The sequence below is a fragment of the Lepidochelys kempii genome, chromosome 17, assembly GCF_965140265.1.
Source record: "Lepidochelys kempii isolate rLepKem1 chromosome 17, rLepKem1.hap2, whole genome shotgun sequence".
Lineage (NCBI taxonomy): Eukaryota > Metazoa > Chordata > Testudines > Cheloniidae > Lepidochelys > Lepidochelys kempii.
The window spans coordinates 16,438,383-16,465,419 of record NC_133272.1 but is presented as its reverse complement, the minus strand read 5'-3'; the positions used below and the strand labels follow the sequence as shown (position 1 = coordinate 16,465,419).

The 27,037-nt window shown below is 45.9% G+C and overlaps 1 protein-coding gene across 4 annotated transcripts in view; it reads left to right on the top strand.

Moving 5' to 3' along the window:
* Positions 1–27,037, top strand: part of GTF2IRD1 (GTF2I repeat domain containing 1) — a 173,265-nt gene that overhangs the window by 23,937 nt on the left and 122,291 nt on the right. Inside the window, exon 2 of one of the 4 annotated variants that reach the window (XM_073315869.1) lies at positions 7,983–8,080. The exons of the other annotated variants lie outside the window; for them this stretch is intronic. The gene's annotated coding sequence lies outside the window, so the exon portion shown is untranslated. The remainder of the gene's footprint in view (positions 1–7,982; positions 8,081–27,037) is intronic. 4 annotated transcript variants of the gene reach the window in all.

Genomic DNA, 27,037 nt, shown 5'->3' with positions numbered 1-27,037 from the left:
TTTCCTGTGTGTGCGTGTGAATGTTCTGGATGATTTTTATGATGGGCCTGGAACTCCGTTCCCTTGCACCTTGTGGAGTCATCCAGGGCCTGGTCCCAAAGCCCTTTGGATTCAGTGAGAGTCTTTCTGATCACTCAATTGGAATTTGGGTCAGAGTTAAGGCTGGGTAGCATTTCACACTCTAGTTGCACAGCTTGATGTCCTTACAAGGTGCAGTGCTGGAAGGGGGACCAGGCCTAGTGAGGTTCAAGAAGCTCCACATGAATTTCTCCCTCCCTTTTCTAAAGCTCTCTTTGGGAGCGCGGCAGATCCATGTTCCTGGAAGCGGGGGCTGATATAAACACTTTTGAGCCTCCCTGGGAACATCTATCCTGTAGGACACCATCTACAGGTAGCCTAGAGTGGCTCCATTTGTTTCCCTGTGTGGGACCCAGGGATGTGGCGTTCAGTGATCTCCCATTAGAGTAGAACTTTCCAAATGCAGCATACAAGAGTGTCCAGCCCTAGTGAGTTTGGGACAGCACTAGCATGTGCCAGTCGGGATTTGGGCATGCCCTGGCTGCTTGGGACAGACAGGCATGAGGGCAGCCTGCTCCGTTTGTGTGGACGCTGGGTGGCTGTGGGCTGATTCAAGAGGGAACTCTGTTTGGCTTTCTCTGGGCAAGTTGCTAGCCTGATGTGATGTGCAGGAGTCTGAAGGGGGAGACAATGAGGGACAATGGGGTTTCAGTGACGCCCAGCTCTGCACCCTCACCAACAACCAAAAACCTGTATCTACAGGAAGAGGCTGCTTCCTTTCACAACTGTGTTGTACAGTCCTGATTGCCATCCTTCCTTCAACAGCACAGAGGTCACCTTATCTCTTGGGAACAGGGGAGAGCAGAGTTGTCAGGGCACAGGGCTGAATTCCATTTTAGTGGTGGATTATGGGCTTAGGCCTACACACTCCCCTGGATCCACAGCAGGTCTCCCAGTGATTTGCCCAGAGATCAAGCATGGAGTATGGCCTTCTGCGGGAAAAAGGATTAAAGCCTTCTAAGGGATTTGGACACCCAATTTCCTCCTTCAAACCCCTTAGCTGGCTTTGAACATCTCTGCCTAAACAGTTAGTTATCATTGTTTACTATTTACATGCCTTATTGTTTCATTCAGCCGCACTCATAGGGAAAATACACTGACAACTACTGCCACGGCTACTTCTTGGAATTACTTCCTTCCCCACCCTCCATTCTGTTTCTCTCCCTTTGAGTTTCTCCTCCCCCCCCCCTTACAATATTACCCCCTGCAGCTTCCCACTGTTTCATGTCTGAACTTCCCTCCTGCCACTTGGACTGCTGATCATTTGAGTAGGTAGGATGAATAAGTAGTCAATGCTGATATTTGAAATGTCCTCTTTAGGCTCTGTCACCAGCCCCATCATGAGATGATTGAGGGCAGGGACACCTCTGAGAGCTGTTGTTTCAGGCAGTGTGTCTGCAGACTCAGGCAGACTGCTATGACATCAGCTTGCACTTGGAAGTTTTTTCTTTGCAGCCACAAGGGCTAGAAACTCAATTTTTGCTTAAATGAAAGCTGAGATTCTGTGTCAGGAGGGTCTGATAATAACAGTAAGTGAGTTGGATCTGACTGGTCCATATGGTCTGGTATGAGTTCCTCAGCAGTGCAACTGTTCAGCCATCCTGTGAGGGCAGGCAATAAAGTCTAGGATTCTAAGAAAGGGGGAAAATTTCTCCCAACTGCACTTATGATTTCTGACAAATGATTTCAGATGAAGACAGTGCTACTCCGTATGCATAGGTGTTTGTGTCCGACAGGCGTGGGGTGATAGAGACTTCAGTACAGTCAGTGGAAAAAAGGCTGAATTTTTTCATGAGGAATAATAAACTAGCAGATGGTGCTGCTGTGTCCATAAACTGCCTCTGAGCTAGAGGAAAAGAACTGATGATCTTGTCCTATCATGGCTAGTTTGATCCTTTCTCCTTGTTACAGGAGACTTGAGAGATCAATCAGGAGACTGTAAAAGTCTGGTCTACAGTAGGGCAATGTTTCAAAATATTTCCCACTGTTATTAATGCTGTCTCAGCTGTGCCTGTGTTAGGAAAGTGTTGTAGCAACCAGGCAAGATACTAACAAACTTCAACAGGACTTTATTTTTAAAGTGGAAATCTCTTAACAAGCGGCTGCTGCACCCTCGGTAGCTCTCACTCCGCCTCCTCCACTTCCCCCCGCCTCCTGTTTCCTGTCCTTTCAGACTCCTGTCAGCCAGTGCTCCCAGTTCTAATAATTACAAGCATCATCTAAACACCACATTCCCTTCTGTTTTAAGAAACCCTTCCAATTTAAAGTAAACATTGCTGTTCTAACCACAAGAACAAATATGGAACAAGACACTATACTGTTGGCAGAAATATTACACTGAAAAGTCTCTTGTCCAGACAGGTGGTTGTCTGAGTCTGACAGGCCATGTCTCAAGCCCTGGTTCCAGTGCAATGTCTTGTTGTGTTGATACTACGGTGAAGTCCTCCAATGCAGACTGGGTGTTGGCATAATCTCCTCTTGGTGCATAGGCAAGTGCAAGATAAGAACATTCCATACACACCCATCAGAAAGTCGATAGGTGTAAGGTCCCTTCTTCTTGATTTTAAGAGGAGCTGTGAATGTATGGTCCCCTTTGTGTAACACTTTCGTATGCTAACAAAGGAACTACACGCAAACTTGGGTTCCTTAGCACCCCGCCGCTTGTCTGTGAAAGCCTTAGACTTTACTTGGTTCTATTCAACTGTTTTTCTCACATCGTCCTCAGTTGGAGCATCAAGTCATACCTCTAACAATCCAGCAATGTTCAGTTTAGTATTCATCTGTTTCCCATGCAGTAACTCTGCGGGTGATCTTTGCGCTGTGGCATGTCATGTAGCCCGGTATGCTTACAAGAACTCAGTAGTGAAGGTTATCTACAGTCGCCCTTCCAGTTTAGCCGTTTGCAAACTCTCTTTCAAACTTCTGTTAAATGGTTCGATTTCCCCATTGGCTTGAGGGCAATATAGGGATGACCTTCTGTGCAAAATGTTCCTCTGTGCTAGAAAAGTTTCAAACTCCAGGGGAGTAAATTGACTACTATTATCTGAAACCAGTTCTTTGGGGTTACCGTCCCTGCTAAAAACTGAAGAGAGGAAATTAATTACTGTAGCAGAAGAGATTTGCAATGTAAACGCTACCTCAGGCCATTTACTGAAATGGTCTACTAAAGTGATGGCATAACGGCAGTCACTTGGAGCAGTATCAATCGCCACTTTTTCCCATGCAGTTTCAGGAAGAGGAACAGGCTGTAATGGAGGGGTATGTGCCACTGCTGTCTTATCATGCATTTGGCAAGTGACACAGGATTTTATGAGTGCTTCAGTTTGAGAGTCCATCCCTGGCCACCAATACAGCTCCCATAGTCATTGTTTGGATCTGCCAATTCCTTGATGGGTATTGTGTGCCAGGTGTGTGAGTTTTGACTGTCCTCCTTCTGGCACAAGAAGCTGGTGTATACTTTGTAGCACACAGCCGTCAAGCAAAGAAAGTTCATCCCGAACTCTAAAATAAGGCAGCAAAATGGGGTTAAGGTTTTTAGGGTGACTGGACCATCTCTTTGTCAGAAATTCCCGTAGTTTTTGTTGAATTGGACACGGCTGAACAAGCAGCTTGAAATTGTTCTTTTGTAACTGTGGTAAGAGCGCTTGTAATAAGCACAACTACTACACCCTCATCCTCCAGTGGACCATCTGGTGAAGGCAAAGGCAGGCGAGAGAGGCAATCAGCTACCACATTTTGGTTTCCAGGCTTATATTCCAGTTCATAACTGAAAGACAGTAGTCTTGCAGACCATCTAGCAGTATGATATCCTTCTCTTCCCAGTCCTTTCATGGTGAGCAGCGTTGTTGAGTTTCTCCTCAACCTGGTGTTGGGTCCCAGCTGAAACTGGTGTGTGTACAGCAAGAGTGCTTTGCTGAGGAAGATCAATTTGCCCATTAACTACCCTGAGATTTAAAGCAGCCAATAAATCTCTGCCAAGGATAGGAGTGCCTTTGTGGACAATGTAGAACTCTGCAGTTACACATCAATCACCAAAAGTAACTATTGCTGGTGGGCAGCCATGTACTAGAATATGGTTTTTCAGATAGCACACTAAGTGAAGTTTGGGTTCAGTAAGAGGCACATCTTTAAAGTAATGCAAATAGATGGAATCAGGTAGTATAGACACTGCTGAGCCAGTTTCCAACATTAGCTGAATAGAGTGTGGTTTGCCTGAGGATATGGCGGAAACCTTTACAGTGCACTTTATTTGTTCTGGAATATGTGCAGTAGTGATTTTGTCCACGCTCAGCACAGTAACATCTGGTATTGTAACTGCATGCACCTGTTGATTGAACTGGCTGCTGCGACATACTTTGGCAAAATGCCCAATCTTTTTGCAATGATTGCACTGAGCTACTTTTGCCAGACATCCTGTGTCGCTTGCAAGGTGTTGTGGGGATCCACAGCAAAAGCATGCTTTTACTATATTTTGAATTTGCTGATTCAGTGGTTTTCCATTCGTTTTCCTCTTGTAATCGTTTGTCTGCAGCAATAGTGAACTTTTCTGCAAAGGAGTCACAGCCTGGACTGTGCCTCCTGTATCCAGGCTCATTATTTTGGCTTCAGCTGAAGCTGACTCAATCTGAGTAGCAATGGTTATTGCTTTTTCTAGTGTAAGTTGTGGTTCTAGAAGTAAGCATTCTCTTACACGAAGCATGGTTGTTTTCTCAATGAGCTGGTCTCTAATCATCAGCCCTATTCCCAAAGTCACAAGTTACAATCAGACTCCTCAGGGAAGCATTATGCTGCATTATAGTCTCCCCTGTTTTCTGCTCATGCTGGTGAAATCTGGAGCGATTAGCTACTACCTTCACTTTTGGCACAAAAGAGTTCTTTAATGCCGTGAGTGCAGTCTCATATTTATCATCTGCAAGTGTATAAAATATACACTGCCCTTCTGCTCCAAGGCAGTGGATTAGCAGAGCACGCTTTCTTACTTCAGAAATTTCTGTAGCACTGATTGCAAGCAGATAAGTCTCAGACATATGGATCCAGGCAGTAAAAGCAATTGGAGGCTCACCTGGGCTTTGCAGAAAGGGTGCAGGTGGGTTCAGAGGCAGAAGATCCATCCTTGTCGCCAAAATGTTGTAGCAACCAGGCAAGATACTAAGAAACTTCAACAGGCCTTTATTTTTAAAGTGGAAACCTCTTTACTAAGCTGCTGCTGCACCCTCGGTAGCTCTCTCTCCGCCTCCTCCACTCCCCCCCCCTTCCTGTTTCCTGTCTTTTCAGACTCCCAACAGCCAGTGCTCCTAGTTCTAATAATTACAAGCAGCATCTAAACACCACAGAAATCTTTGAGCCCCTCATGCAGACAGACTGCTGGTGTTTTAAACACTGTCAATTGGGTCTGCTCTGAGTATGGTTGGATGACAGGTGTTTAAAACGCTGGTGGGCTTTCTGCCCAGAGATCCCAGCACTGGAGCTGAACCAGTGTTCATGACTGAAGAGGATGTTTGCAGATGTGTAGACAAGGCTTTAGGCTGGGACTTTCAAACCAGCCTAAAGGAGTTAGGCACTCAACTTCCTTCGAAATTCCAGGGGATTAGGGTACCTTGCTCTCTTTGGGACTTGCCGGCCTTGTAGTATGCACGAAAGAGGCTGTGTCATCCCCATAGGTGCATCTGAGGACAGATGTGTATATTTTTAATCCAGCTCACTTATCTCAAAACATTGCTCCCCTTTTGGCTTTTCCTTTGGGTCATCAAGAAGCAGATCTCTGCTTCGTAGCAGGAGCTGTCTGGCTTTCTGCCATGCTTGCGGCGTAGCTCAGAGTAAGGCCCTTCCTCTCTGATTTCCATTGGACACGTGGCATTCTGAGCCTTAAGAACAGTTGACCCCCTCACGGCACATTGTAAAGAGGTTAACAACGTTGAGCTATCCTATTGCTTCTGGGGGAGACTTTCAAAGATGCGAAGGATCAGGGAGGTAGGCACCTGACTCTCCTTTTGTGTCTTTGGAAATCTCGCCGTCATTTTGAAAGTGGTTTGGAAACCTTTCTTAGGCCAGGATCCAGCGAGCTTGTGGTTAAGAAGCAATTGGCTGGTTGTGAGCTTCAGAATTAGCACAGTTGCAGCCAGCTGTGTGTCTTGTGACTTGTAAGTCCTGTAAACATTTCTAAATGTCTTGGTGGTGGTGGTTCCCGGGTTGAGTGACCTGTTAAAAACACAGCTGCACCTTTCTCCCATGTCTCTCGAGGTTTGCATATCCTGCCTTTTGGCCAAAGCCACAGCTTCGCGATTCACTTTGGTGCCATATATGTTTCTGGTAGTCCATGCTGGAGCATTGTTTATGCATTTACCTTTCTAGCCTGTCCCTTTAAATAAACTGAGCAGAGAAACATAACAGAAATACACAGAGGGTCAGAGAGATCAAATAAATATTGCTATATTTAATTCACAAACCTTCTGCCAGTTGATATTGGTGGCCAGCTGCCATGAGTTGGGAAGGGCAAAAATGGCAGCACCTACCTTGCCGAGAGAGAGATCTGTCCCTTTCTTAAGAGGTGGTGCTGTGAGTGACTCCTAGATTAACAGACTGTGGTGGGGGCTCCGCCGTGCAAGGAGCTGCGGACTTGTGCTTAATTTTAAGCATCTGAATAGTCCAACTGATTTCATAGATGCTGTAGCACACAGCCCTTGAGGGGCCAGCAGGGCTAGTGGTCAGTCTGCAGCTGAACAGTCTCTTCAAGCCTTGAGGTGGCTCTTTTGGGCAGTCTGGGGGCCTGGCAGCCATATCACTGTGTGTTTCAGCCTCCATCCTCCAGCCCTGAGTCCTCTTGGATCTCTCGAGCAGCAAGAGGGAGGAGGGAAGGGTAGCAGGACCCAGGCCCTCCCTCTCTCCGCTTGGGCCCTGGGCAGGACCTGGTGGAGAGACAAGGCGTGGATCAGTGTCTTTTGACTGCTCCTCCAGGTCAGTCTCCCCTGGGGTGCTTCCTGCCTTGCCTTTGGGGTGTGGCCCCAGTCTACTGCTGACAGTCTTGGGAGTTCAGGGCTTCAGCTGAGCATGTGTGAGTCAGGGGGACAGGGAGGAACGGGGGGACAGGGACACTTCCCAGCTCATGCTCAGAGTCCAGTTGCCCCCTCCCCCTTTAATCAAGGAATCCCAGCCGAGTCTTACTCGTATTCTCTGTGTTTCTGCCTCCGTGGCTGCAGTCTGTCCGCCTTCCTGCACTCCATGCGCCCTCTGCCAGAGCTCTCTTCTAAACAGGTCCTCCACAGGGAGCATGCTGCTGAGGGATGGGGTCTTCCTGGCCTGACAGAGTTGCACCACTCCTTGTACCTTTAGTGTGGGGTCTGTAAACCCCATCACACATGCTCAGAGCTAAGCATATGCTTGAGAGTGCTGTTGGATGGGAGTGCTCAGCACCTTGCGAGACTGAACCCGTACCAAGGTTCCCAGTGGACTGCATGGAAACTTGAGCTCTTCCTCCTCTCCTGGTTCTAGGGTGCTCGGCTTGGCTTTGGGTTTTGGGGCGAGTTGTTGTCGACATTTATCGTCTGCGTCTGTGGCCAAGCCAAGCATGTTGCTTTTAAATGTGTCCTTTGTGTTACGGTTAGGCTGGCGGCCATGCGTGGGAGCCATGGAGCTGTTCAGCTTTGTTTAATCGCTTTGGAAATCTTTGGATAGAGGGCTTCACGAGGGCTAGAAACAAGGTTCAGTTCCATTAATAGCACTTACCATAACATAGTGATGTCCCAGTATCACATCTACTATGCTGAAACCAGACATATATTAAAGAAAAGATTAAACCATAGTAAAAACATTTAGTAATGGTTTTTTTTGTTTAGAGACCTCGTTATGCAGCTCTAATTTACCTGGAAAGCACTTGATGATTGATTGATTATTTATTTATATTGCAGTAGTGCCCAGGAACTCCTGTCATGGACCAGGACCATGTTATGCTAGGTGCTGTACAAACACAGACCAAAAAGATTATCCCTGCCCTTAAGAGTTTGCGGTAAGTGCTGTCCTGACTAGTGATGCTCTCCTGAACCGGGGCCTACGCTACGACACTCCTAGTACTATTCAGAAACATCCCTAAGATGGCTGGCTAGATGGCAGTGCAATCATGGTGCTGAGTGCAGTGTTGCCAACATTGTATTTCAAAAATAAGGGACTGTTTTCTTAGCACCCCGGTTCCACCTCCCAGTATTATTTATTTTATTTATTTATTTTTATTTATTAAGCAGTATTCACCTACGTTCGCTGTGATATTTCTTGCTGCTTTTTGCATCACTCAGCAGCTCTCGATCTCATTGTACGGAGATGAAGTACAGGACAGGTAATTTTCTATTTAAATAAGGGACAGCCCTTGTAATACGGGGTTGTTGGTAGCCTTACCTGAGTGGATATAATTATCTCAGAACCAGGCTGTGCCACCCATAGTTGTACCCTATTTTCCTATTGATTTCAGTATGAGTAATGGTCCACAACCAATGAGAATTAGGGGGTAAAAAGTCTAGCCTTAATTTGGTGCCTGATTCTGTTATCTATACTCAGACAAAACATATGTTGACTTTGCCTGAATAAAGATTGCAGGATCAGGCCTTAAAGAATTAAATAAGACTAGTGAAGAGAGAAACACTTATAGAATACTGTACTACATCACACCCAATGCAGTGCCATGGAGGGAAAACTGCATTGAGAGGGATATCAGCATGGAAAAGAAAGAGAGATGACAAGTTGGAAGGATGCAGGAAGGATGCTCAGGGGGCAGCAGCTGCAGAGAAAAAGGGACGGGTGCCAGGTATATGAATGGACAGAGCAGAGTCTGGGAGAGGGGCGTAAAGAGAGAGGGTCTGTGTTACTTTTCTGTACACAGTTGAGAATTATTTTCAGGGCTTTTCCAGTCCCCTGGCCCTTCTCCGGTAACATACAAGCAAATTACATCTTTCTTTTTTTTCTTTTCTTTGTAAATGTAAAGTTTTAAGTCTTTTAAACTAAACTCTGTCCTGGTGAAACTAGAGATGTAATGCAGGTAGGGGCTGGTTGGGAAGAAGGCTCCCCACTTCAGTCTGTGCTTTTGAAGCAGTCTTGATTTTTCTGAAAGGAGGGACAGTTGTACTGGGGTGCCCAGTCCATGGAATTAGAGGTGCATGCGTAGCAGAGGGGAGGGATGAAGGGCTGGGGAATGAGTCCGTGATTTGTTTGGGGGCTTTTTCCCCCAAAGGGGAGATGTACATATTTGTCTTTACTGGTGAAGGAAATTCTCCTTTCAATGCACTTTCTGCCCTTTGTTGTCCCTAAATCTATCCATCCATCCCAGCAGTGTTCAGCTGGAGTAATTTGCAGAGGGGGATCTGGGCATCTTCTCTAGGAAATTTTAAAAACAAAGGTTTCAGAGTAGCAGCCATGTTAGTCTGTATTCGCAAAAAGAAAAGGAGTACTTGTGGCACCTTGGTGAGCTACAGCTCATGAAAGCTTATGCTCAAATAAATTTTAGTCTCTAAGGTGCCACAAGTACTCCTTTTTCTTTTTTTTTTTTTTAAAAACAAAGCAGAACAAAAAAAACCCATGCTATCTTGCAGAGGCATAGGTCCCCAGCTCATAGAAAACATCTTTATGAGCTGGGGATGACTCTGGAGCCTCCAGAGAGGCGCTGAATTCCTTTAGGGGCAGAGAACTCCCCCTTTCCCCTCCGGCCCCTCAGATCAGTTTGAACAGGATAAACAGAATTTTCAATCCAGGAGACAGTTGCTTCTGCCCTCCTGTTTCTCACACCCTCAGGGAACGGGGTATGTAGCCTAGCTTCAGTTAGAGCAGGTCAGAAAATGGACATTTCATAGAATCACAGAAATGAAGGGCTGGATGGGACCTTAGGGTCCTCTAATCCATCCTCCCTTTGCTGACAGAGGCTTCATTCTACCTAGACCATTCTGACAGGGTTTCTCTAACTTGCTCTTAAACCTTCAATGACAGGGATTCCAGAAACTCCTCAGGTAACCTGTTCCAGTGCTTAATTATCCTTATCATTAGAACGTTTTTCCTAATATCTAACCTGAATCTCCCTTGCTGCAAATGAAGTCGATTATTTCTTGTCCTATCCTTGCTGGTCATGGAGAACAATTGATCACCGTCCTCTTTAACCGTTTTCAAATTTGTAAAAGGTTGTTGTAATGGCCCTCCTCAGCCTTCTCTTCTGTAGACTGAACAGGCCCAGTTCTTTCAACCTTTCTTCCGAAATCGTTTTCCAAACCTCTTATCACTTTTGTTGCTCTCATCCAATGAAAGAACACACAAGGTAACATGTGACAACACTGACCAACCACAGCGCATGGTGCATTGAAACCATATTTCCACGTCAAGTTGAAACGAAATGAAAGTCAAAACAAAATCAAATGCTCTGTTTCGTTTTCAATTGCTCTTCCACCTCTAAACGTTCTCGTCTGAGATTTTTGTTGTTGAAATTGACACATTGCCACGAAACATTTGCATTTTAACGAAACAGCATTTTTCAACCAGAAACTGTTCCATTTAAAACATTATACCTGTCCTTTAGCTGTCTGATATTGCCTAATATAGAATAGTAGAGTATAATGGTATGCTTTGGACCAGACTGTCCTAGGTTTTACACTCCTGGGGATTGCTGTGACCTGTGGGAATATTAACAGCAATAATAATACATAATTATATAGCACTTTTCCTCAGTAGATCTCAAAGCCCTTTATAAATGAGGTCAGTATCATCTCCATTTTACAGCGGGGGAAACTGAGGCACTGAGCAGGAACAAAAAAGGCCAGTGGTGGAACTGGGCATAGAACCCAGGTTTTCAGAGTCCCAGCCTGGTGCTCTATCCACTAGGTCACAATGCCTCCTGGGGGGTGGGCTGGTCTCAGCCTTTGCTGCTCCCCTTGCAGGCTGTTTCAGCTCAGAGCAGAGAGGAGCTGCAGCAGGCTGGGTGCGTAACTGAGCATTGTGCACCCTCTTCTCTTGCTAAAGGGGTGTGGGTGAGGTGAGAGGGTGGGGCAGTTGGCCTGACAAGGTGCCAGCCCTGAGGGGGACAGGGGACGCGCAGAGAAGGGAAAGAGGCAAGCTTAGCAATGCTTCCTCCCACACCATGAGAGCTTTAATCTAGCTCGTGTGGGGAACAATAGCTATGTAGACATGGTAGCACAAGCAACTTGCGTACATACCCGGGGTCCCTGGAGGGCTTGCACTTGGGTGGCTAGCCCATGGATAGCTCAGTGGTTTGAGCATTGGTCTGCTAAACCCAGGGTTGTGAGTTCAATCTTTGAGGGGGCCATTTAGGGATCTGGGGCGAACACTGGGGACTGGTCCTGCTTTGAGCAGGGGGTTGGACTAGATGACCTCTTGAGGTCCCTTCCAACTCTGATATTCTATGGTTCTATGTGTACTGCTGTTATGCTGGCTAGACGAAGCTCGCAGGGGTATGCCTGTCTGGGCTGCAAACACACCTTCCTTTGCAGTGTAGACCCGGCCTGAGACACAAGATTCCTGGGTTCTGTTCCCATTTCTGACACCAAGTTACTATGGGACAAGTCACTTAATTACTCTGTGTGTTGGTTTCCCCTTCTGTAAAACGAGGCTAGTCCTACCATACCCGCTGGCACAGGGGTTGGGAGGTTCAACCCCTTAGTGTCTGTAGAGAGAGGCCTGAGAGATCCTGGGCTGGAAGGTGCTATGCAAGGCAAGTGCTAAGTTGTAGCATTATTTTGTTATGAACTAATAAAACCCCACAGCTGGACAACTGCATACAATGTCAGGCAGTGTCAGAGCTCATACTTCTTTGAAACACCACTAAGCTCTGACTAGCAACCATGTTCTTCCCTCCTCCCCCACCCTCCCCCCCGCCAGTCCCTATAGCTACTGTATTATGATTTCCCAGTAACATTGAGATCTGATACAGCTTCTTCATTTGTAATGCTAGTCACGCTGCAGCATGCAAAATACCTTTTCCTTTTTCTCTGCTAATAGCTTTTGATTGAGTTTTGGATGCAGTTTATAAACCAGTTACTGGTGATTTTTTTCTGCCAGTTCTACCGAGAAACCTATTTTAAACTGTGTCCAGTGCAGCTGTCTGATGTCATTTCAGGGTGCAAAAGGATGAGGGCGGAACAAGCCAAGCTCTGAGGCCTTGGGACACCTGGAAACCAACCTGCTTTGATGATTTGGATCAGGCACAAAAGCATTTCTGCTCACCAGACTTGTTTTTAGCAGGCTGTTAGTAGAGCCATCCCTTGTGTGGCTTTTTTGAGGGGGAGGGAGTGGGTGATGGATGTATCTTTTTTTTTTTTCCTTTCATCTGGGTGAAAAAAAGCTTTTGTCTGTAATTGTCAGTGTGAGTTCTCCCTGCCTGAGGAACAGATTCTTAAGTTATGTGAATCATGAGTAATTATTTACCTGTAGGGCTTCTGAACACAGACCCCTTTTTAATTTTAAAGAAGTATGTGTAATGGAAAATTGCAGTTAGGATCTCCCTAACTGTGCAGAAAACAAGAAGCTTTTTATGTTGGCTCCTCCTACTAGAAAAGCAGGCTAGAATAAAGATTTACAGTGTTTGGGAGATTAAAGGCCCTTGTTACATTGTTCAAATACCACGAGATTAGTTTCCAAGGAGACAGATACCAGTTGTCATAGGCACCAGGAGGCCAGGAATTAGGATTGCGATTTTTTTTTATCCTGATCACGCAAACAGTAGCTGAATGCTGTTAAAACTCTGGCTTTAAATAACATGAGTGTTAGCTTACATACCAAGAAACCAGACTCTGGAAACTTTTTTTTTCCCACCCCCCCGGTTTCTTTTTGAGGAGTCTTGGCTTGAACTCTGCTCCACGAATGTAGTAAATCAACATTTAAAAAATAAAAATAGCCCCCTTTCCCTATGCCACTGAGAGTGTTAATTTCCCTTTTTGGTCTCTGTTGCCAGAAGTCACTCACCTTCCTCTTCCCTCCTCCCGCTTGCCTTGGTAAATTAAGAAATACAGCTCCATTTTAGAGCTAAAACACTCCTGATCCTCCTGACCCGCTTTCCCTTGCTCTGTGAACACAAAGTTACATAAATTAGCAGAGAGGTCACCCCTGGGGCATTTTCATTTTGTTCATCAATATGGGGTATGTGGGCTGGCAAAGAACTTGAGTTTCAAAACTGCACCCCACCTCTGAGCCATCAGCCAGTGTCTGGCTGTAATGCAGCAGAGAGCAGAGGCTTTTATTTTTCAAGCCCTGCAGAAGAGGAGACAAAATTCCTTTGACTGATACCGATGCTAGATACATTTTAATGTGGGACTTCATCCCAAAGGGGAAATAAACTAGAGCAAGAGTTGTCAATCTCGTCTATGACCTCCCATGTAGGCAGGAACTATCTAGGAACTCCTTCCTATTCAGAAATATGAGAAGGGCGGAGGGGTGCTTATCTCTAATTTGAGAACCCCTGAACCAGGAGCATTAGGTCCCAATTCCATAAGGTGCTGGACAGCACCTCAACCCTGACTTCAGTGGCAGTTGAAGGCTCAGGATCAACCCTGGTCTTATTTACAACCAAATTTTGTGTAACAGTAGGTGGAAAAATAAGGGCGGCTGTTGACCCTGGTAAAATATGGTGCCTGTGAGTTTATTACTTAGGGGAGAAGCTGTTATTTCCAAGTGCAGTAGCAGGGTCTTTGTACTCCTGTTAAATACATTATATTACAAACTGTATGTGAGGGATAGGATTTGCTGCATCACTAATACAGAAGCACATTTCTCTGTAACCCACAGCACAATGCATCAAATTCTGCTTTCATTTACATCAATGTAAATCCATGTCATTTAGCTGAAGCCAGTGGGGTCTTCGGGGATAACGCACATGCAGAATTTGGCACTATATTTCTCAAAAAAATCTTTGTTCAAAAATTCCTCTTTCGGGAGCACATGGCTAACAAAAGCTTATCCCTGATGCCGTACAATGAGCTGTTTGATCTGTCTGTGTTTCTGTTGCTGGTCTGTCTAGTTGTGCCTACACAAAACTGAAATACCTACCACTGTTGGTACCCCTGAAAGAGTCCTGTGACTTCTGAGGGTAACTTTTTTTTTCTTTTTCATAGTAGGTAGGTAATCATCTCTTGAGCTAGCTAGTGATAAACGTTCCTGATTAGTGATCAGAATGGTACAGGGAAAGGCAGCAAACCCACAGGGAGATGGGATTAGTCACTTAGCAAACGCTACTAATTTTAGTCTTCTGGACCCTTGGGTTCTGAGAAGAGTGATTTGAGTCCTTTCATCACTCCCTACTGTCAAACTATTTTTTTTTTTTATTTTTATTTTTATTGCTCTCATGGTGGAGGGGGCTGTAATACTGGACTTCGGTATTGCTGGCAGTTTCTGTTACTAGGAAATGGGAAATGCCGTATTGTTTCCACCCCTCTAGGAATGACAGAAGAAATGTATCCTCGTTCCTATGATTAAATCTTACGGTTTTGTAGATTCATTTTCCCCCTTCCTGGGGTGCATATAGGGTGGGTTAGAAGTGTAGGTGTCGGAAGAGGGAGCTTCGCCACTATTGAACTTCAAAGTCTGGGGTTTATGATCTGAAACCTCCAAGATGCCAAAAGGAGGCAAAACTCTGGGGATTTTTCCTTTGAAATGAAAGGGTCATGTGAATTCCCCGGGTCTGCCAAAAATAAAACCAGAACTCTCCTGCTGCAGAGCGTCTGCCTTTGGATTTTGTTGAGGTGATGGAGCTGTGACATGAGAGAAGCCCCAAAGAACCTCTTGAGCAGCACGTATCGCAGGGGAATGAATCACATCGCCTCCTTTGGTGAGAGCTGCAGTAGGAAAGGAGGCCAGGCACTTGCATAAGGAGTGGAGAGATCTCTAAAGGAAAGTTGACTCATGAGAGTCAGCGTACTGTGTGTCTGTGGCTGAGGCTCAGCTAAGGCAGAAAGCTTCATTGTAAGAGCGTCCTCCTTGACCCTGAGAGTGCTTCAGGGCTCCAGTTGGTGAGCTGAAGGAGTATTCCTCCCCCCACCCCACCCCGGCAGGGGGAACACCAGCAGGATTTGTGTTTGGTACAAAACCCCTTGTCTCTATTAAACCTTGTTATGATCCGGATCGTGGGGGAGGCAAGGGTTGCGCGGGCAATACAAAGTAGGCGTCCCACTGGCTCAGATGTGGCACGAGTATTGTACATACAGATATAAAAGGGCTTTTCTCTGACGAGATTGCTATTCTGCTGTTTATCTTGGCCATGTGGTCTCACGGATAGTGGCAGGACTGGAAGACCTGGTTTCTGTTCCTGGCTCTGCCACTGACCTGCTGTGTGTGACCTTGGGCAAGACACTTCACATCACTTTCTCTTTGCACCCTGTTTATTTAGATTGTAAAGTTTCTGGGGGCAGGAAGTGTCACTGACTGTGCGTACGTGTACGTAATATATATTACAGCACCTAGCTCAGTGGGGTCCCATTAGAGCCTATAGGCACTGTCACAATGCAAATAATAAGTCTCTTGTTTCCTTCTCAGAAATACTTACCTTTTCCATGTCTGAACTGGAGCTACAGAGAGCCTCCTGTTCTGGTCACCAGGGTGAGTCAGAAGAATGGCTCTACTTCTCCCTACAGCATCCTATAGTCCAACACCTGGTGACACCCAACTTTAAACATTACAGTATCCCTGTGTGTGTTATGAAGGGGGGTGATGATGACATCAATATGTATTGACTGAATGCACAGAAGTGATTGGCCTGTTGCATTTCATTTAATGCTTTAGTCCTTGAGACAGATATTGTAAATTCAAATTTGAGATTGTAAATGATATGATTTTTTTTATCTGCCATGATGGGACTCCCATAGAAGCTAGTCAGCATGGCTACATCTTCTAGCGGCAGTAGTTAGTATTATTAATAAAGGTAGTGCCTAGCAGGGCCTGGTTGTGCCAGCTCTCTGCAGGCACATAATAAGACAGTCCCTGCCTCAAGAGGCAACACAGACAAACAGGGAATGAGAGGCTCAGAGAGGAGATGTGACATGCCCAAGGTCACCCAGCCAATCAGTGGCTGAGCCAGGACTAGACCCTAGATCTCCTGACTCCCAGTCCAGTGCAATATCCTGGGAGCCATGCCGCTTCTCACTGCGGATTGATGGGAAGTGCTCCCTTCTCTCCCAGATTCTACTCCCTGGTTCCGGAAGGCAGGGGTGATTAGGACTCCAGGCTAGGTCTCCAGCGTGGTGTTACTCCTGACTGCTGCGAGGCTGCCATAAAGATCCACTGCTGTCGTTTTAAATAGGGTATTGGTTTTGAAGCAAACTCTTAAAAACAGTTGCACCATAATTCAGAATGGTTTTAAAAAAAGTAAACATGTTTCTTCCTGTGAGCAGTCATTATTTTAATTTTACGTTTTCTACTGGTGGTGTAGCATGAAAACAGTGTAAAATTGGGCACACACAGTACCTGCTATGTTTTGTGCCATTGTAATAACTCTGGGCAAAGGGTCATAATCTTCTGTGTCACATGCAACCCAATTGGCCTGCAAACATTTATAGTAGCTCCTGATAACCATCTTTTTAAACCCTCCCTGATTACATACATAAATAGGGGCCCAATTTTCAAACAAATCCCAGCCAACAAGAAAGCTCAGCTTCCATTTCTAGGCACCAAAATAAATGGTTGGATTTTCAACTTTTTTTTTTTTTTAAACCTGGCCATAAGGGCCTCGATGGGTGCTGCATATTTTTGAAATCTGCCCCTAATATAGGTGCTTAAATGGGAGCTGAGGTATTTATGAAAACCTGGCTCCAGTTGTGGCTGCTGAGCACTTGAAAATCAGACCGTGAGCTCTTTGGAAAATCTGGTGCTTAGACCCTGATTACTGCAATAGGGTCTCGCGAGCTGGCTATCATGCTGTTCTGTCCTGACCTGGTTACAACACTGTGAAAACCGGTCATGTAGATGGCTATTATTTCAAGCTGTTGCAGACTCAAGCAGACAAAACTGCATTGGTATATGGTCACTTGATGTTTTGAAGGGTTGTTTTTTTTCCTTCCTGAAACCAGAGGGATAAAGTCTCGGCCTCTTTCAAAATGAAGGTTTATAGTCTGGAGTACAGGAGATGGTCACCAGGGAAAAGTGATGACTTGCTGAGCTGCTGTCTGCTGGCTCAATTCAGTTCTGATTCAGCCTCCGCTGGTCGTATATATGGATCATCTCGCTTTCATTTTGAAACCTTGCTACTTCAAGGCAGAGTGGGTCAAGTTGTTGAGGGATTGAGTGTCAGGTGTCTCTATTATCTGTTTGAGCTACTAATGTCTTAGCTTTTTTAGATTAATCAGACCTGTAATATTCCTTTTGATGGTTTTTTTGTGTGTGTAGCAGATCTTCTATTGTGCTTTTTATAATAAACGTGTAACACACGGTTTTTGTGGGTGAATAAACTTGCACATTTTTGCTTCATTATAAAGCAGTTTTTTTTTGTGGATAGGAATTTCCATGTATTCCCCCAGGTCAGTTCTTTCCCCCCACGCTGTGCAGTTATCTTCCAGTTTACCTGAACAGATATGCCCTGTTTTTTAGAAGTACAGTCTTCCTCCTTAGCTACAAACAGTTATAAACCAGCAGATTCTTATTTCTACACAATTGAAAGATTGGTTTGCAAGTAGCACAGCAAAGCAGGTGCTTAACTTGAAGTATGTGAGGGCGCCCATTGATGGAAGGTTAGCCACACGCTTAAGTGCTTTGATGCATTGACTCATTTAAGGTCAGAAGGGACCATTATGATCATCTAGTCTGACCTCCTGCACAACGTAGGCCATAGAATCTCACCCACCCGCTCCTATAACAAATCCCTAACCTATGTCTGAGCTACTGAAGTCCTCAAATCACGGTTTAAAGACCTCAAAGTGAAGAAAATCCTCCAGCAAGTGACCCATGCCCCATGCTGCAGAGGAAGGCAAAAACCCCCCAGAGCCTCTGCCAATCTGCCCTGGAGGAAAATTCCTTCCCGACCCCAAATATGGCGATCAGCTAAACCCTGAGCATGCGGGCAAGACTCACTAGCCAGACACCCTGGAAAGAATTCTCTGCAGTAACTCAGATCCCACCCCAACTAACATCCCATCATAGGCCATTGGGCATCTTTACCGCTAATAGTCAAAGATCAATTTAAATGACAAAATTAGGTTATCCCATCATACCATCCCTTCCATAAACTTATCAAGCTTTGTCTTGAAGCCAGATATGTCTTTTGCCCCCACTGCTCCACTTGGAAGGCTGTTCCAGAACTTCACTCCTCTGATGGTTAGAAACCTTTGTCTAATTTCAAGTCTAAACTTCCTGATGGCCAGTTTATATCCATTTGTTCTTGTGTACACATTGGTACTGAGCTTAAATAATTCCTCTCCCTCCCTGGTATTTATCCCACTGATATATTTGTAGAGAGCAATCATGTTTCCCCTCATTCTTCTTTTGGTTAGGTTAAACAAGCCAAGCTCTTTGAGTCTCCTTTCGTGAGACAGGTTTTCCATTCCTCGGATCATCCTAGTAGCCTGTTCCAGTTTAAATTCATCTTTCTTAAACATCAGCAGTTATTCCATTGATGACAACAGGGAATCTACGGGGTTCTGTCCCCTCCAAACAAAATAAGGCCTCACTCATGCTAGATGATTGAATAGGATCTAGGCTAATGCTGGTGGTCAGATTTTTACAGTGTGATGGTTAAGAGGTTTTTTTTGCCTTGCCTTGCTCACGCCACGCTGGGCTAGGCTTTTCTGTGAGGCAGAGAGAAATGAGAGAAGGAATTTTCCTTTGTTATGGTTGCATATGTTAATGGGTTGAGACCCCCCCCCCCCTTTTTTTTCTTCAAGATAACTTTTTGGAGGAGAGTGGGGGTATAGAGGTAGGAAGAGGAAGGGAGCTGATTTATAATTAGTCTGTAGGCGATGGCTCCTCTCCCTCTCTCGATCCAGGCTCCCCTCCCTCAGCAGTCAGACTCCCGCCAGAACAATGGCATCCTCCCTTCCTTAGCACTGACAGCTATCTCACAGCTGCATGTGTGACAGGTTTCAGAGTGGTAGCTGACTACAAAAGTGATTTCCACCCCTTCTTGTCAACTGTTGAGAATAGCCCACTTCCACCTTAATTAAATTGGCTCGTTAGCACTGACCTCTTACTTGGTAAGGCAACTTCCATCTTTTCAGATGCTGTGTATTTATACCTGCCTACTGTGTTTTGCACTCCATGCATCTGATGAAGTGGGTTCTAGCCCATGAAAGCTTATGCCCAAATAAATGTGTTAGTCTATAAGGTGGCACAAGGACTCCTCGTTGTTTGTGTAGGTACGTGTGTGGGGCTCACAGCAGTATAAAGTGGTTTGAGGTCAGTCTGTTTTCAAGCCACTTGGTTTCTTCAGTCCGCCCTCAGGTCTGCCAAAGCACTTAAGCAAGTTTGCATTAAAGTCAATGGGACTCAAGGACATGCTGAAAGTGGAGCTCAATCCAGGCCTCTGTAGTTATGTCTACACTGCAGGTAGACACCTGTGGCTGGTCCATGTCCAATGACATGGGCTTGCAGGGCTCAGGCTGTGGGGCTGTAAAATTAGGATGTAGACACTTGGGCTCAGACTGGGACCTTGCGAGTGGGGAAGGTCCCTGAAGCCCAGGCTCCAGCCCAAGCTGGAATGTCTACACCACCTCCTGAGCCCTGCGAGCCTGATTCAGCTGACCCGGGCCAGCTGTGGGTGTTTAATTGCAGTGTAGACGTAACCTGTGAGGAGGAAAGATAGGTTGGCCGGTCCTCAGGGTGTGCACACAGCTCTCTCTCCCATTGAGCACAGGTGCAGCACGTGGACTCTATCAGGGCCGACACTAGCCCAAATGGCGCCCCAGGTGAGGAGCGTCTTTGGTGCCCCCCGTCTCCATTTGTTAAACTTCTGAATACCTTATTTTTATTGGATTTGGAGCCCATTTCATGACTTCGATGCACAATTTGCATGCATGATTTATCCCCATCATATAAGATAATAAATTTGCATGCTAGGCTCTGTCAGGCTGTATTTACAGAAAGTCTGGAAGGTTCCACAAGGTTCTACAGAGGTCCAGAACATTCTAGGAGGTTAGTGAAAAATGAATCCAGCTAGGCAATACCGGAAAAACGTTATTTCAAACCTTCTATTTTTCCCCTTTTGCAGCGAACAACAAAAACAGCCCCCCACCCTGGCGCTCCCCAAGCCCAGCACCCCAGGCGGTCACCTGGGTTGCCTGTCCCTAAATCTGGCCCTTGTCTGTAAAAAAGCACAAGACAAAGAGTGGCCAGGCCTGTGCTGCTGCGCGATCTACGGAGCAAAAACAAAACCCGCAATGGCGAGTCGCGGAGCCCAGGTCTGCGGACTCAGGCTTGCAGGGTTTGTGCTACGGGGCTAAAGATAGCTGTGTAGATGTCACAGCTCAGGCCGGAGCTCCCACCCCTCCCCTCAGGCTTCGCAGCTGAGCTCCGGCTGGAGCTGGGAAGTCTGCATCGCAATTTTTAGTGCGGTAGGTGCATGCCCAAGTCTGTAGGCCCGGGCTCTGAGACTCGCCGCCAGGGGTGGGATTTTTAGCTGTGTAGCGGTACTCAGGTTACTCTGGCCTGGCAGCTAAGATTGATGCCTCACTAGAGAGCAGCTAGTTGAGCTCCTATTTAATGCTTAAGCACATGTCACCTGGGATGTGTCCATTCTCCAACCCTGCCTGTGCCTCTTTTCAACCCTGAGCATTGGTGAGCAAGGGGGAGTGGGCTTCACCTTCCTGGGTGTCTCTCTCTCTCTGGACCCCATCATGACAGTATCCGAAGACCTAAGCCATTAGGCGAGGCCTCGCGTTTTACGTAGGCCCAGCTGCAGCTGGTAATGGGGCACTATGACTCTAGTATCCTGCCTGTGCACCGCTTAGGCATGGCTGTGCGTCATAAATCCCAGTGCGTTCTTGGGATACGCTACAGGTATGCTAGGAGTGCAGCATTTTCCACGCACCTTCGAACAATCCTAGACGCCACCTGCACTTCCCCACAACGTGGGTGTGTGCCCAGAACTTTTTAATAACCGGTTTCAGAGTAGCAGCCGCGTGAGTCTGTATTCGCAAAAAGAAAAGGAGGACTTGTGGCACCTTAGAGACTAACCAATTTATTTGAGCATTTTCCACTGGATGCATCCGATGAAGTGAGCTGTAGCTCACGAAAGCTCATGCTCAAATAAATTGGTTAGTCTCTAAGGTGCCACAAGTCCTCCTTTTCTTTTTAATAATAGTTGCCCTTCCCGGACTTATACCCAGGCTTGAGTGCTTGGATTCTGTTGTGATAGGGGTGTTAGAAATACCCGGGCTCAGTGGTGTGCCTAGTTTAAAACAAGTGTTGCTACAAGAAATTGGAGCATTGGATACTGTTTAGTTTGGGTTCCCCTGGACAAAGATATGTGTGGTGTGGCTGGTGTGTCCATTACCACTTTGTGGGATCTGCAGCTCCTAACAGTGAGACGATATGTAAGAACGAGAAATACAGATGCAGGGCTCATGAGTGACTGGTCTGCAGCTTTATTGTACAAGAAACTCTTTCTTGGTGACAGCAGTTTCCTGTCTGGGATATTCAGAGAATCCTTTCTCTCTGGTAATGGTAGTTACAGTTCCCTATTTTCTTAATCCGTTAAAACCTGGTGGCTGTGTTAACTATCCAGACATTGCAGTGTTAGGCTTTGCTTACACTAGAAAGTTGTACTGCTTTAACTGTCCCAGTAATATTAAAGCAGGTTGTAAGTTCTTTGCAACAGGCAGGGCCTGTCCTTTTGTTCTGTGTCTTTGTGGCGCCTAGCACAATGGGGGCCTGGTCCATGACTAGAGCTCCAACATGCTACGGTAATACAAATAATAAATGTACAGCTCCCCCAATATGGATGCAGTTATACCAGTATAAAAATGTTTATACCAGCTGATATAAGGCACTCAGTACAATTATACTGGTAAAAAAGCAGATCCCCCAAGCCAAAATAATTGCACCGGTACAACTGTCAAGCGTAGAGCAGGCTTTAGAAAATGTGGGTAACAAAAAAATATAAAGCGCAAATGTCATCGGAGTTGAAAGGTCCATGGCGTGCTGGGAATTTGCCCATCTTACACAAATAGGGTAGAGTACGGTGAGATTTTTATCTTTTGCAAGAGCACCTGATTTGTTCTTTACTTGTTCTCTAAGTGGGACTAAACTGTGCTGAGTGAGGTTTGAAATGGATTATCTGGAAAAGCAGAACTCTGACTATAATGCCTACGGATATTTTCGTTTTCTCACAAGCATGTAGGTGAGGAACTTTCCAACAGGTGCTTAGGTTTTGTTTGTGCTGTCTGTAAAAGAAAACAAAGATAAGTGTCTTGCTGTTCCGCTGAATATTACCCAGTGAAAAGAACAAAGAGGGGTTGAGGAAAGACCAACAGACTTCAAGAGCCACAAGTTCTGTGACTCAGATCAGTTAGTTTATTCAGTGGTGAATACTCTGAATTAGGCATAAGGGATTACATTTCAGTTGGAACATCCCAGGAAGGTTCAGGGATCTTTTCGAATCACTGGGCCATGCCAGACCTTTTGTTATCTAACTTGTTCGCAGGTCAGCCCATGAGGGACTGGTAATATTTTCATGTTTTAAAGTCCTTTCACCACAGTCACTGTTTAAAACGATTGTTTAGCCCATGTTGTTCTGCCTCCAGAGAAATGCAATGTGCTCGGCAGGAACTGATGCTGCTGCTTCCTTTGCTGGGCAGCAAAGTAATAGCAACAAGCCGGGGCCAGTTATTTGGTTACCACACTGCTATATCAATGGTGCGCTGTCAACCATCCAGTAACGAATTTCTGTGGCTTGCCTGGGTTGTGGTGTTCCAGCACTTGTTCGGGGAGTCAACTTAAGTTGCATCCATCAGCTTTACTGATACCCACGTTTGCTTAAGTGATTAGAAAAGCCACAACTTGAAATTCAAGTCTGGTCTCCAATACGCCGCTTCTTATTGGTCAATTTTATGTGGTTTCCTCAAGAGACTCCAGTTGGTTTGGTGCCTCGTTGTTACATTAGCTAGCTAATCGCCATATGTGGTCTGTGAAGAATGTATGTTGAAACTTCCAATGATTGGTAAGTGACCTAAAATACATTTAGAATTAATTTAACCCTAGGGGCTAAATTCTTCTTCTCTTTGGGCTTGTGTTCACTGCAGTGTTAACTCAAGGTATAACTTGCGTGTTGTCCTTAACCTTGCTTCCATAGACGCACAAATCTGTGGCTCAGCATAAGTGGTGCTTTAAACTCCGGCGAGCTGGCCCCTGAGTGGGTATGAGTTTGAAGCACCACTGCTCCGAGGACACTGAAGCTAGTACTGCGGTGGGGAAGCAGCTAACACAAGTGCTTCGTGCAGATCCAGCATTTTCCTGCAGTGTGGGTGCTCTCGCTGACGCTCGGCTCACTCAAGAGGCGTTAACTGAAGCGTAGAGAACTCTGCAGTGAAGATGTGCCCCCAGAAGCAAAAAGAACTCAGAATGGGTTATTTTTTAAAAGTGCCTTGATTTTTTTCCTTTAAGTCAGCCTCGAAGACCTGGCTCAGGGCTTCTGAAGTTGGCAATGCTGCAGTTACCCAGTCTGGGGCCGACAAGCTGGAAAGTGATGGAGGACCACAAATGATCAGGATCTCCTTTGAAACAAACTGTAAGGCAGGGCTGGATTTAGGGGCAGGTGACTGAGGTGACTGCCTGGGGTGCCAGGCTTGGGGGGCTGTTTTTGTCATTACCATGAATAAATACAGATTTACAGATCCTAGCGTGCAAATGTATCATCTTATGAGACAAGGATAAATCATGCATCCAAATCATGCATCGAAGTCTTGAAATGGGCTACAAATGCAATACAAAATAAGGTATTTGAGTTTAACAAATGGAGTTGGGGGTGCTGAAGATGCTCCTCTTGTGGGGCGCCATTTGGTCTAAGGCCGGCCCTGCTGTGAGGCCTTGGGAGTTCGCATTGTCTCTGTTAGATCACTAAGAAAAGGCCTTTAAAACTGGGACATGCAGATGAGGTGGCAGAGTATGGAACCCTTTACTGTAGCCATAGGGGCGCTTTTACCCACCCCTTTCAAGAATCGATCTCCAAGAACTTGTGAGAGAGGCATGTAGGTCTCCCTGCTGGCAGGCATGCCTCTCTGCGCTGCATAACGTGTGCCTCTACCAGGTGTCAGGGTGGAAGTGGCAAAGCTTTTTTCCAGAAATGGCTTTGGTCTGCACATTGAGCAACAAAAACAACGGAAAATCTGACTGGATGGGAGCACAGGGTGGGTGTGTGGACACACAGACAGACACACACACACACACAGAGTTTTTGCACTTTGCTTTGTTTTTTTGTCTGTGGCTTGTGGGTCCCCACCCTTTATACATCAACATGAGCAGTAACTAACCCCATCATTTGGAGAGGAAGGGCGTGGTCCTGTGTTTTCAGGCCCCCATCCTGACTTTCTTCCACAGCTGCTCTCACCACTACAGCAGTTGGTGTGTGGGGCAGGAGGGTAAACACATAAGAACATCAGAACGGCCATACTGGGTCAGATCAATGGTCCCTCTAGCTCAGTATCCTGTCTTCCAACAGTAGCCAGTCCCAGATGCTTCAGAGAGAATGAACAGAACAGGTAAGCATCAAGTCATCCATCTCCTGTCATCCAGTTCCAGCTTCTGGCAGTTAGAGGCTTAGGGACACCCGGAGCATGGGGCTGCATCTCTGATGATCTTGGCTCAGAGCCATTGATAGGCTTATCTTCCATGAACTTATCTAATTCTCTTTTGAATCCAGTTATAGTTTTTGACCGTGACAATGTCCCCCGGCAATGAGTTCCACAGGTTGATTGTGTGTTTGGTGTGAAGCAGTACTTCCTTTTGTTTTTAAACCTGCAGTTGCCTATTCATTCCATTGGGTGACCCATGGTTCTTGTGTTACGTGAAGGGATAAATAACACTTGCACTTTCTCCACAACATGCATGATTTTATGGACCTCCATCATACCCCCCTTAGTAGGGTGACCAGATATCCCATTTTTAAAGGGACAGTCCCGTTTTTGGGGACTTTTTCATATATATGCACCAATTACTCCCCACCCCCGTCCCGTTTTTTCACAGTTGCTATCTGGTCACCCTACTCTAAGCCATCTCTTTTCCACGCTGAAAACAGGAAGGGCCGAGTCAAGGCTGCCTTGGTGTACGGGTGTGTGTGGAAAATGAGGCAGCCTAATGGAGCATGTTCCCAAGAACCTCCAGAGCTGGAGCTGCTCTTGGCACATTCAAGGGTGGGGCTTGTGGCTAGGGCTGTGGTTAGCATTCTCCCTGAGCCAGTTGTCCCACTTTTCTTGGGGCCTCATGGCAAATCCGTGGAAGGACTCCCATTGACATCAGTGGATTTTTGGATCAGGGTTTTGTAGATCATACCTATTCTTGGTAGGAATGAGGTGTGCAGGGCCTACATTAGCATGCTACTTGGATATATTTTTTGCATGCTCTTCTCTGTGCTGCCCCCCCCCCCCCCCCGCCTTTCCCCCCACACAAGTATCAAGTTGCTCCTGAATGTGACCCAAGGTTTCCTTTATGGCTGAAGGCAGCCAGCTTCCAGTTGCACCAAAGGAGGGTTAGAATACAGTGGGGAAACTGGTAAGAAGTAAAGAAATCTGTTAAGTGAAGCCCAATATATTTCATATAACAGGTGTCACTTAAAAGCACAGCTGCAGTGTTCCCAATTTGAACGATATTTGGTGCATTGCTTAAAGTCCCAGCTCCTGGAGGCATGTGATTAGGTGAGAATCTCAGCTCTCATTTTTAAAAAAAAGTTTCTAGCCCTCATTGGGAAGAAAATCTTGAAAATGTGACTTGAGTGCCTCTTAAAAGGCTCAGAAACCAAAGGCAAATAGAGCCCAGCGTTTATTATATATTTAAAATCCCAGGATTTCTAAGGCAATCTCAATATTTTATGTGGCCTAACTTATGATTTTTTTTTTTTTTTTGGCAAGACTACCATTGTTTACAGGAGGAGACTTGTTAAAATTTCGTACCAGAAAGTTTCCCATTCAAGAGTTCATCCTGTCTGTGAATATATTAGAGCTGGTGGGGAAAAAAGTGAGCAATTTTTCATAGTAAAATTTGTATTTGGAAAATTTCAAGCAACTCAGCTCTACAGAGAGAGCGAGCAATCAGCTCAGAGTCTGCTTTTCAGAAGTGCTGAGCACCCACAGCTCTCCTTAACTGCAAATCAGGCTCTTACAGTGTACAGAGTCCTGTTTAGTTAGACATCAGAAGATTCCACGTTTTGGATGCATCCCCAAGGTTGGGGACTGTACAGCAGAGGACTGGAATCCGGGACTCCTGGCTGTGGAGCTGACTCGCTTTGTGACCTTGGGCAAGTCACTTCACTTCTATGTGCTGCCTCTGTTTGTCCTCCTGCCGTACCCTGTCTTGTCTGTTCAGATTGCAAGCTCTTTGGGGCAGGGACTGTTTCTCACTATATACCTGCACACGTACTACATTATTAGTCATTATCGTCCTCCCTCTTCTGTTCGCTGCTTGTCCTTTTACCTTCCCTCCTTCATGTCACAAGCCCTTTACTTTTGTTGATAAGTCCAGCTCAAGGTCCCTTCCATCCTGATGGCTGCTCTGTTCCAATCACACTTTCCCGGAGGAGGGCTGGGCTGGGTCAGAGGTGCTCTAGCATTCATTACCTGCTGCTGAACCAAGGGGCGCCTGTGAGCATGTGGGATTTGAACCTGAAAGTGCCGCTGTGATGCACTTTCAGCACTGACAGCTATATGAAACAAGTTCCCAAGCCCCTCTGTAATGCTGCTTTTTGTAAATGTCCCTTTCACATAGACCCCAGTCCAGCAAGGTACCGAAGCAGATGTCTAACTTTCTAGCATGTGAGCAGTCCCATTGAATTCAGTGCACTCACGTGCATTGTCGAATG